Source organism: Eubalaena glacialis, chromosome 2 (assembly GCF_028564815.1).
Source record: "Eubalaena glacialis isolate mEubGla1 chromosome 2, mEubGla1.1.hap2.+ XY, whole genome shotgun sequence".
Taxonomy (NCBI): Eukaryota; Metazoa; Chordata; class Mammalia; order Artiodactyla; family Balaenidae; genus Eubalaena; species Eubalaena glacialis.
The window spans coordinates 184473761-184482196 of NC_083717.1; the positions used below are offsets into that span (position 1 = coordinate 184473761).

At 41.3% G+C, this 8436-nt stretch overlaps 1 protein-coding gene across 1 annotated transcript in view; it reads right to left on the reverse strand.

The window, feature by feature from the left end:
• BTBD7 (BTB domain containing 7) overlaps positions 1 to 8118 on the reverse strand; it is an 80614-nt gene extending 72496 nt beyond the window's left edge. The window contains exon 1 of the mRNA XM_061182832.1: positions 7953 to 8118. The gene's annotated coding sequence lies outside the window, so the exon portion shown is untranslated. The remainder of the gene's footprint in view (positions 1 to 7952) is intronic.
• Between the last annotated feature and the right edge of the window lie 318 nt (positions 8119 to 8436).

The following is an 8436-nucleotide window of genomic DNA, read 5'->3' on the forward strand; positions in this document are numbered from 1 at the left end:
GGAATGCCTGAGGGACTTCCCAAGGTGGTCCAGCGGTTAAGACTCCGCGCTCCCAATGCAGGGGGCCCAGGTTTGATCCCTGGTCAGGGAACTAGATCCCGCATGCTGCAACTAAAGATCCTGTGTGCCGTAACTAAAGATCCCACGTGCCACAAGGAAGACCCGGTGCAGCCAAATAAATAAATATTTTTTTAAAAATAAAAAATAAAATAATCTCTGCTTAAAAAAAAAAAAAGGAATGCCTGAGCATCTATGCTCAGAACACTATATTGTGTTTTCACATAGATTACCTTAATTAATCAAAGAACCCTAAAGAGGGTGATACTGTTCATTTTACAGATGTGGAAACTAAGGTACCAAGGGAACAAACAACTAGACATCAAAACAAGAAGGCTGTTCTTCATAGACAAATTTGTCTTTTCATACTCATCCCAACAGATGATTTTACAATTTCTAATGTGTACTGTATTCCTCCTTACCTTGTTTTAAAAATAACTACAAATTACTATGTCAAAGTTTTATTTGACTGAAGCCAACAAATGGTGAGGTACACCAAGTTGGGAATTTTAACTCTCCTTCCCTATCCTTCCTCCCTTGTCAGACTTTATTGTTGAAGCATGTGACAGAACTATGACTTCATAATTAAGGCTATAATGAGATTTCTCTGTCATAAGCTATTACTAACATTCACTACAAACTCATCTAGTTCTGCCACAAAGCTTTTTTCCTAACCAGAAAATTCTCATGTCTAGTCTCAAGCAAGCAAGAAATATTTTGGGAAAGTCTGAAGACAAGCATAGTTAAGTCTTATGAAGCATGTTATGGAATTTTTCTCTAAAGAACAACTCACAAGTAAATTCCAGATAAAACAAATTAAATAAGTATAATTTCAGAATATAGGGAAAAAAAGACACTATACTTGAAATTCTTCTGGCATTCAGTCTCCCCCTAAAGAAGGAAGGAAACTGCACACTAACAACACAATTCATTATTGCTCCTTCGATGATTCCTGCTTTAAGTAGGTAAGAGTGTTCATAAAATTTAAGGAACTGTAGCCAGAAGAGACTGTCAAACTTTTTATCTAAGTGCGTATTTTTAGAAAACGATTAAGGGCAAGCAAAGAACACTTTGCATGACTGGCCTAATTGATTTTTCCATCTCACTTTAGTTTTAAACTCAACAACATACCTCATATTTATTAAAAAATTGTTTACAAAGCACTTATTCATGTTATTATTTCATCCTAACAACTCACTGAGTATCTATAATTTACCAGACACTGTGTTACATCCTATAGGCTTTGGCTCAAAGTACAAAGAGTTACATGGAGGAGTTAGACACACAAGCAACTGATGATAATATAGTAAATAAGGACTGGAAGAAAGGTCCAAAGTACTAAGGGAGTGAGTGTATGAATACTGGTAAAACTAACTTTTGAACTGGGTCTTGAAGAATAAAGACGACTGTAAGAATCAGGATATTTCTGATGGCAAATAACCCCAAAGAATTGGCTTAAATAATAGGAATTTATTCACGAGGAGAAATCCCACGGTAGGGAAAGCCCCAGGCCCAGCACAATACGTGTCTAAAGTAATGTTGTCATGCACCTACATTCATTCTACCTCTCTGTTCTGCCATCCTCAGGGCATGTTTCATCATCCCCTGTGGTCACAAGACAGCTGCCAGTGGCGACTGGGGCCACATGTTCTCTTGCTCACAAACAATAGGGGAAAAAATCCTCTCCCCCACAAATAGAATGTCTCTTTCCTTTCAATCTAACTGGGACAAATAATAATTTACAGGGAAATGCCTTGAGCTGACTGGCTTGGAGTAATCAAAATCCACCGCTGAAATGGGTGATGAGTCATCTTCTCAGAGTCTCCTGGATGGCAAAGAACAGGAGAACTCCAAGCACTGGGATAAACACATGAAAAACAGAAGTAGAAGGAACAAGAAACAGCTTAGTATGACTAGAGTAATGGGAAGTCTAACGTTAGACACAGTCTACAAACTGTTGTGAGTTTGGACTTATTTACCCAATAGACAATGGGAAGTCAACACAAGTTTTTTGGGTAGGGAAGTAACATCCTCCAATTGCATTTTTTAAAAAGTGTGGTAGCAATATAGAGAACAGCCAGAGAAGGAGAGGAAAAGTGGGAGAACAAATGGCAGAGACTCCACTGGTAGGCTGTTCAATAAATAGTCCAGACTAGTTAGTAAGTGGTAACAGGGAGGGAAAGAATGGAATGAAAAATACAAGGTGGCAAAGCTGCTATGTAAAACACTGTGTGTGTGTGTGTTTTCCCTCTTACAGATGAGGAAAAATTAAGCCTCAGACAGGTAAAATGGATTGCTTAAGATTGCAAAACTATAAATAGTAATCAGAATCTGAATTGAGGTTTGATTCCCAGTCCAGTGTTCTAACACATCACAACTATGTCTAAAAACTCCAACAATGCTCAAAAAAGCAGATTTTTTTGAATCTTGTGATTTAAAGGATGTTGTGTATTGAATTAAAGTGATTTCTGTTTATTCCAACTTTAACATAATGTTCATTATATGGATTTAATGTCAATTTATAATACTTAGTACATTATGTTTTTGAAGTTTCTACATTATTTGAGATAGTAAGGATGCTGTGAAAGACTCGACTTGTAATGTCAAATTTAGACTGCCAAAATTTTAAAAATTAAAAGAACTGAAGCTTGCATTAAAAATTTTTGAACTTGTTTTGTAAATAAACTAGGTACTGAATGTTTGAATTTCATTATAAATCTGAAGTTAGTAGGTACATGAAAAGTTTCCTTTAAATTATGCTTCCCTTTGAAATTTTGGATTCTGATAACCAACTTCCATTAGCATCAACTTAAAAAGAAAAATGTTGTCTCATCTTTAAAAAGATAATTGTTTTAGAAAAAGTCACTTGCCTGTTTCTTTTTAGAGTGGAGAAGTCTGATTTTGTTTTATTACCACTGTACCAAGACTGGGTTAAGAGGGAAGGTGGTTTAAAATAGAATAAACACTTTCTATAAAAATTATAAACAATATATTTTTTAGCTTATTGGGTTAAATCTTAGTCTTCTGCTTTTAAATTCAATTAATAACTTTAATGAGCACCTATGTGCCTGGCACTATGCTAGATGCTGGGAATACAGCTGGAAGCAAAATAATACTACAGTTACTCAGGCATATATTTGTATGATTATTTGATTAGTGTCAGTCTTCCCCACTGAATAACTATAGCACTATTTTTTTCAACCAGAACATAACTGCAAATGTACAAAGATGATGCTTAAAAAAAAACAACTTGACAATAACATTCCACCAATGACACAAGAATTTTCTTTCACCAGGTAGAAACACAGCACCCATAACTGAATTTTTTTCTTAAAACATACCTGCTAAAACACTCAACAAACCAGGAATATAAGGAAACTAGCTCAACATAATAAAGGTTATGTATGGAAAATCCACAGCTAACATCATACTCAATGGTCAAGGACTGAAAGCTTTCCCTCTAAGATGAGGAACAAGACAAGGATGTGCATTTTCACCATTTCTATTCAATACAGTACTGCAAGTCCTAGCCAGAGCAATTAGGCAAGAAAAAGAAAGAAAAGTAATTCAAACTGGAAAAGAAGACATAAAATTATCTTTGTTAGAAAACAACCTTACCTCTATGTAGAAAATTCTAAAGATTACACACACACACACCCCGTTAGAATAAATGAATTCAGTAAAGTTGCAGGATACAAAATCAACACACAAAAATGAGTTGTGTTTATACACTAACAATGAACAATCCGCAAAGGAAATTAAGAAATCAATTACGTTTACAATAGTACCAAAAAGAATAAAATACTCGGGAGCAAACTTAACCAAGGAGATGAAAAGACTTTTACACTGAAAACTACAAAATGTTGCGGGAAGAAATTAAACACAAATAAATGGAGAGACATCTGGTGTTTACAGACTGGAAGACTGGAAGAGATGTCAACACTACTCCAAACAATCTACAGATTCAGTGCAATCCCTATCAAAAAAAATCCCAATGACATTTTTTGCAGAAATAGAAAAATCTATCCTAAAATTCATATGGAATCTCAAGGGACCCCAAATAGCCAAAACAATTTTGAAAAAGAACAATGTTGGAGGCCTCACACTTCTGATTTCAAAACCACTATAAAGCTCGAGTAATCAAAACAGTACGGTGACAGCACAAAGACAGACTTACAGACCAATGGAACAGAATAGATTTCAGAAATAAACCCTCGAATGTATGATCAAGTGATTTTCAACAAAGATGGCCAGACCATTCAATGGAAAAAAGATAGTCTTTTCAACAAATGGCATTGGAAAAACTGGATATCCACATGCAAAGACCTAAACATAAGAGTTTTTTGAGGGGAAAACTCTTAGAAGATTTTTAAAGGGGGAAAGCTTCATGACACTGGATTTGGCAATAATTTCTCAGATGTAACACCAGAAGTATAAGCAACAAAAGAAAAACTAGATCAGTTGGACTTCATTAACATTAAAAACTTACCAAAAAAAACCTTTTGTGCATCAAAGTACACTTGACAGAGTGAAAAGGCAATGATGCATGGAATGGCAAAAATATTTGCAAATCATCTATCTGATAAGGGATTGGTATCCATAATACATAAAGAGCTCCTACAACTCAACAACAAAAAACAACTAAATTAAAAAAATAGGCAAAGAACTTAAATAGATTATTTCTCCAAAGAAGATATACAACAGGCTGATAAGCTTTAGAGATGCTAACATCACTAATCATTAGAGAAATGCAAGTGAAAACCACAATGAGATATCACTTCACGCCCATTAGGATGGCTGTTATCAAAATAATAAAAACAACAAGTGTTGGTGAGGATGTGGAGAAACTGGAACCCTGACGCATGCTGGTGGAAATGTAAAATTTTCTGGATATATACCCAAATGAAATGAAAGCAGGGACTCAAACAGATATGAGCACACCTATGTTCATGGCAACATTATTCCAAAAGCCAAAAAGTGGAAGCATATGAAGTACCAACCGACAGATAAATGGATGAACAAAATGCAGTATATACATACAATGGAATATTATTCAGCCTTAAAAATGAAGGAAATTCTGACAAATGCTACAACATGGATGAACATTATGCTAAGTGAAATAAGCCAGTCACAAGAGGACAAACATTGTATGATTCTACTTACATGAAATACCTAAAGTAATCAAATTCGTAGAGACAGAAAGTAGAATAGTGGTTGTCAGGGGCTAAGAGTAAAGGGAAGTAGGGAGTTAGTGTTTACAGGGTATAGAGTTTCAGCTGCAGAAGATGAATGAAGTTCTAGAGATGGATGGTGATAATGGTTGCACAACAATGTGAATACACTTAATGCCACAGAACTGTACACTTAAAACTGGTTAAAATGGCAAATTTTATGTTATGTATATTTTACCACAATAAAAACAGCAACAAAAAAAAAATGATACCTGCTATGCATCTTTCCTAGTGACTCTATCTTAGTGTAGGATCTCATCTCTTCATACCCAGGTAACTGCAATAGCTACTACTGTCCCTGGTTCATTCCACTCTCTTCTCATTCTAACTCAACCAACAGATCACTGACAGGTGCGTCTTGGCAGTTTTATCATATTAATGTGTGGCCTCCAAACTTTCAAAGGCTCCCCATATCCTGCACAAGAGGATAAAAATCCAAATCTCCTCAATCTGGTACTCAAACCCTTCTACAAACATATCTTTTCAACTGTCTAATGTCTTCCCAAGGAAATTCAGTTGTCAGCTCATCCTACTTTCCCTCTCTATTCCCCTCCCCCAAAGCTAATCTCCACATTACACTCTTGCTTTTCCCTCACAAAGTAACTGCTCCAATCTCTCTGTAAATCTAAACCCTCACAGAAGCTAGCTCAAGTCCCAAGTGTTCCAGGAAGTTATTTAGACTCCTGAGGCCTCACTCATCTCCCTCTAACCAGAACACGTACAGCATTCTTTGTATTGACAGATTGTTTTCTAGACTCAGAGGGGTACATCTTATCTTTTCTGAGGGCAAAGTCTACATATTTCACTTGTTTCTTTCTCCTGTAGCACCTAGTATTGCAAAATACAAAGCAGATCTTCAATAATCACCTGTGTAACTGAACACAAGGTACAACTCTGGTGTGTGAGTCTCAATGACTAGAATATGAAATCAGAAGCATTTGACATGACTGTATTTCTGAAGGTTAACCTGTGACACACAACACAGAAAACTGCTGTGACTCAAGTGGCTATGTGGAAACCTGGTGGTACAACCTGGCAAATACAACACAGGTGTTTTAAATCCTAAAATTAGAGCCTGATACAAAGAACCTGTTTAAATGCTGGTAATGAGGGACAAAACAATATAGTAGTTAGGTTTTGTGGGACAGAATACTGGTTTTACTGAATGCATGCATAAATAAGCAATGCTATAATTGGACAGAAATACAGTCAGTCACAGACCTATGAAAACTCTAAATGAAATGTCAGTTGGTTTTTATTAAATTCAGGTCAGGGAAAAAAATCTTCATCGGTTACTTGTGGTAACTGACAGTAACTGTCAAGAATCAGAGTGAGGCGTTCTCTCTGATTTCTCCTTTCAACCACATTGTACAAAGACCCAGGGATGAGGATGGTGGTGAAGAATGCAATCAATGAAGACTACGAGGCTCAGGAGTGTAGTGAAAAGAGCTCTCTAAATAGGGCGGAGAGAGGCCTAGATCCTAGTTTTGGTCCAATCCCTGGCCAGCTGCAGAACCCACAGCGAGTCACTCATCTCCCTGGGCCTAGTTTCCCAGTTCTAAAACAAGTCACATCAGATCGCTAAAGGTTTTTCTGACTTCAAAATTCCAGGACAAGTTTAATCACAGCTGCCATTAACATGTATGATTCTTGCAATTTCAAATCTTTCTTCCACATTTCCGGGAGAAAGTAATTGATTTCAGCAATCTCAAAGAAATGGATGCTATTCAGAGACAAAAGATTCTGCTACTTGAAAAAACGAAGTAATTCTGTAAAATTGCCTATTTCCTCATTACAGTAAGATGTTTTAGCAGAGGAAACAGTTCTCTGGTAAAACCAGGACTGCTTCTGCAAATTAGGCCTAATCCAGAGTACTTATTATCTGTGCTGGTATGTGAAGAGATGCTATTGTAGTTCAAAGCAGAAGCAACACTCAGGGCTTCTCCCCCCAAACGGTGAGAAAGTTCTCATCTTCGGGGTAAGGCTAATAAACAGCTGTGCAAATGATGAGACACTGAAAAATGCACGCTTTTAGCCTTTCAAGTACTCCAAGCACAGGATCCTTTACCAAAGACTCCGTATTGTCTCTCTCCCAACCTGTCAAAGCGCAATTCCAGTTTGATCCCGAAACAGTAACTTACCCGGACAATCTAACTTCTCCCCGGGGGAGCAGCCGTCCACAGGCCTGCACTCCTCGACCCCTGATTCCGGCCGGCAGCTCTCACGCCCACCCCGGGGCGGTCGCAGCCCCGCAGCCGGGTAAACACGCGCCCGAGTCTCGGGAGCGGTTTCCCGGCGTCCTGGGAGCGGCGAGTCCCGCCCCTCGTAGCCCCGAGACGGGAGCCGGCCGGGCCGCCGCCGCGGCCACCTCGGGCCGCTCTCCCCGCCCCAAGCGCCACACCTCGCGCCTCTGCCCCCGGGACGGCGGCGCACTGCCCAGCCCGCCCCGCGCAGCGCACCGGGACCGGTCAGTTTGTCACCGCCGCCTCAGCCCCAGACGGACCAGTAACCCTTCCCCGGCCCCGGCCCCGCGCCCCCCGCGGCGGCCGGGCCCCAGCCCCGCGCCCCCACGGCCCCCGCACAGCCCCTTCCTCGTCGGGACGCCCAGCACCGCGCCGGTAACAGCCTCGGCTCACAGCCTCAGAGACATCGAGGGACACTCACCCCGGAGGCTCCTCCCGCCGCTGCTGCTGCTGCCACCGCTGGGACCGCGGCCGTCGCCCCCGCCGCCACCGCCGCCGCCTGCACCGCCGTCCGCACCGGCGCCAGCGCCCCCGGCCATCCTCCTCCTGCCGTCGCCGCCGCCACCTCCCGTCTCCGCTCCTGTCAGTGGCTCAGGCTCCGGGGCTTCTCCAGGTTTCCCTCGCCGCCATTTTGACGCCTGGAGCGAGCAGGAGGGGCTCGACTCGGCGCGGGCCTGGGGCGCCTGCGCGGCGCTGCGGAGCCGGCCCGAGCCCCCGCCCATCCCCGCCGCTGCCGCGCCCGGGGTCACGTGGGCCGGCGGCGGCGCGCGCGCGCCCTGGCTGGCCGGGGAGGCGCGTTCACGGGACCCGGGATCGGTTGGAGCCGAGTGCGCGCGCATTATTCCCGCTCTCCGCTCGGAGTCTGAAGCTCGTTGCAGCATCTTGCTTATTCCGGGGAATTGTGG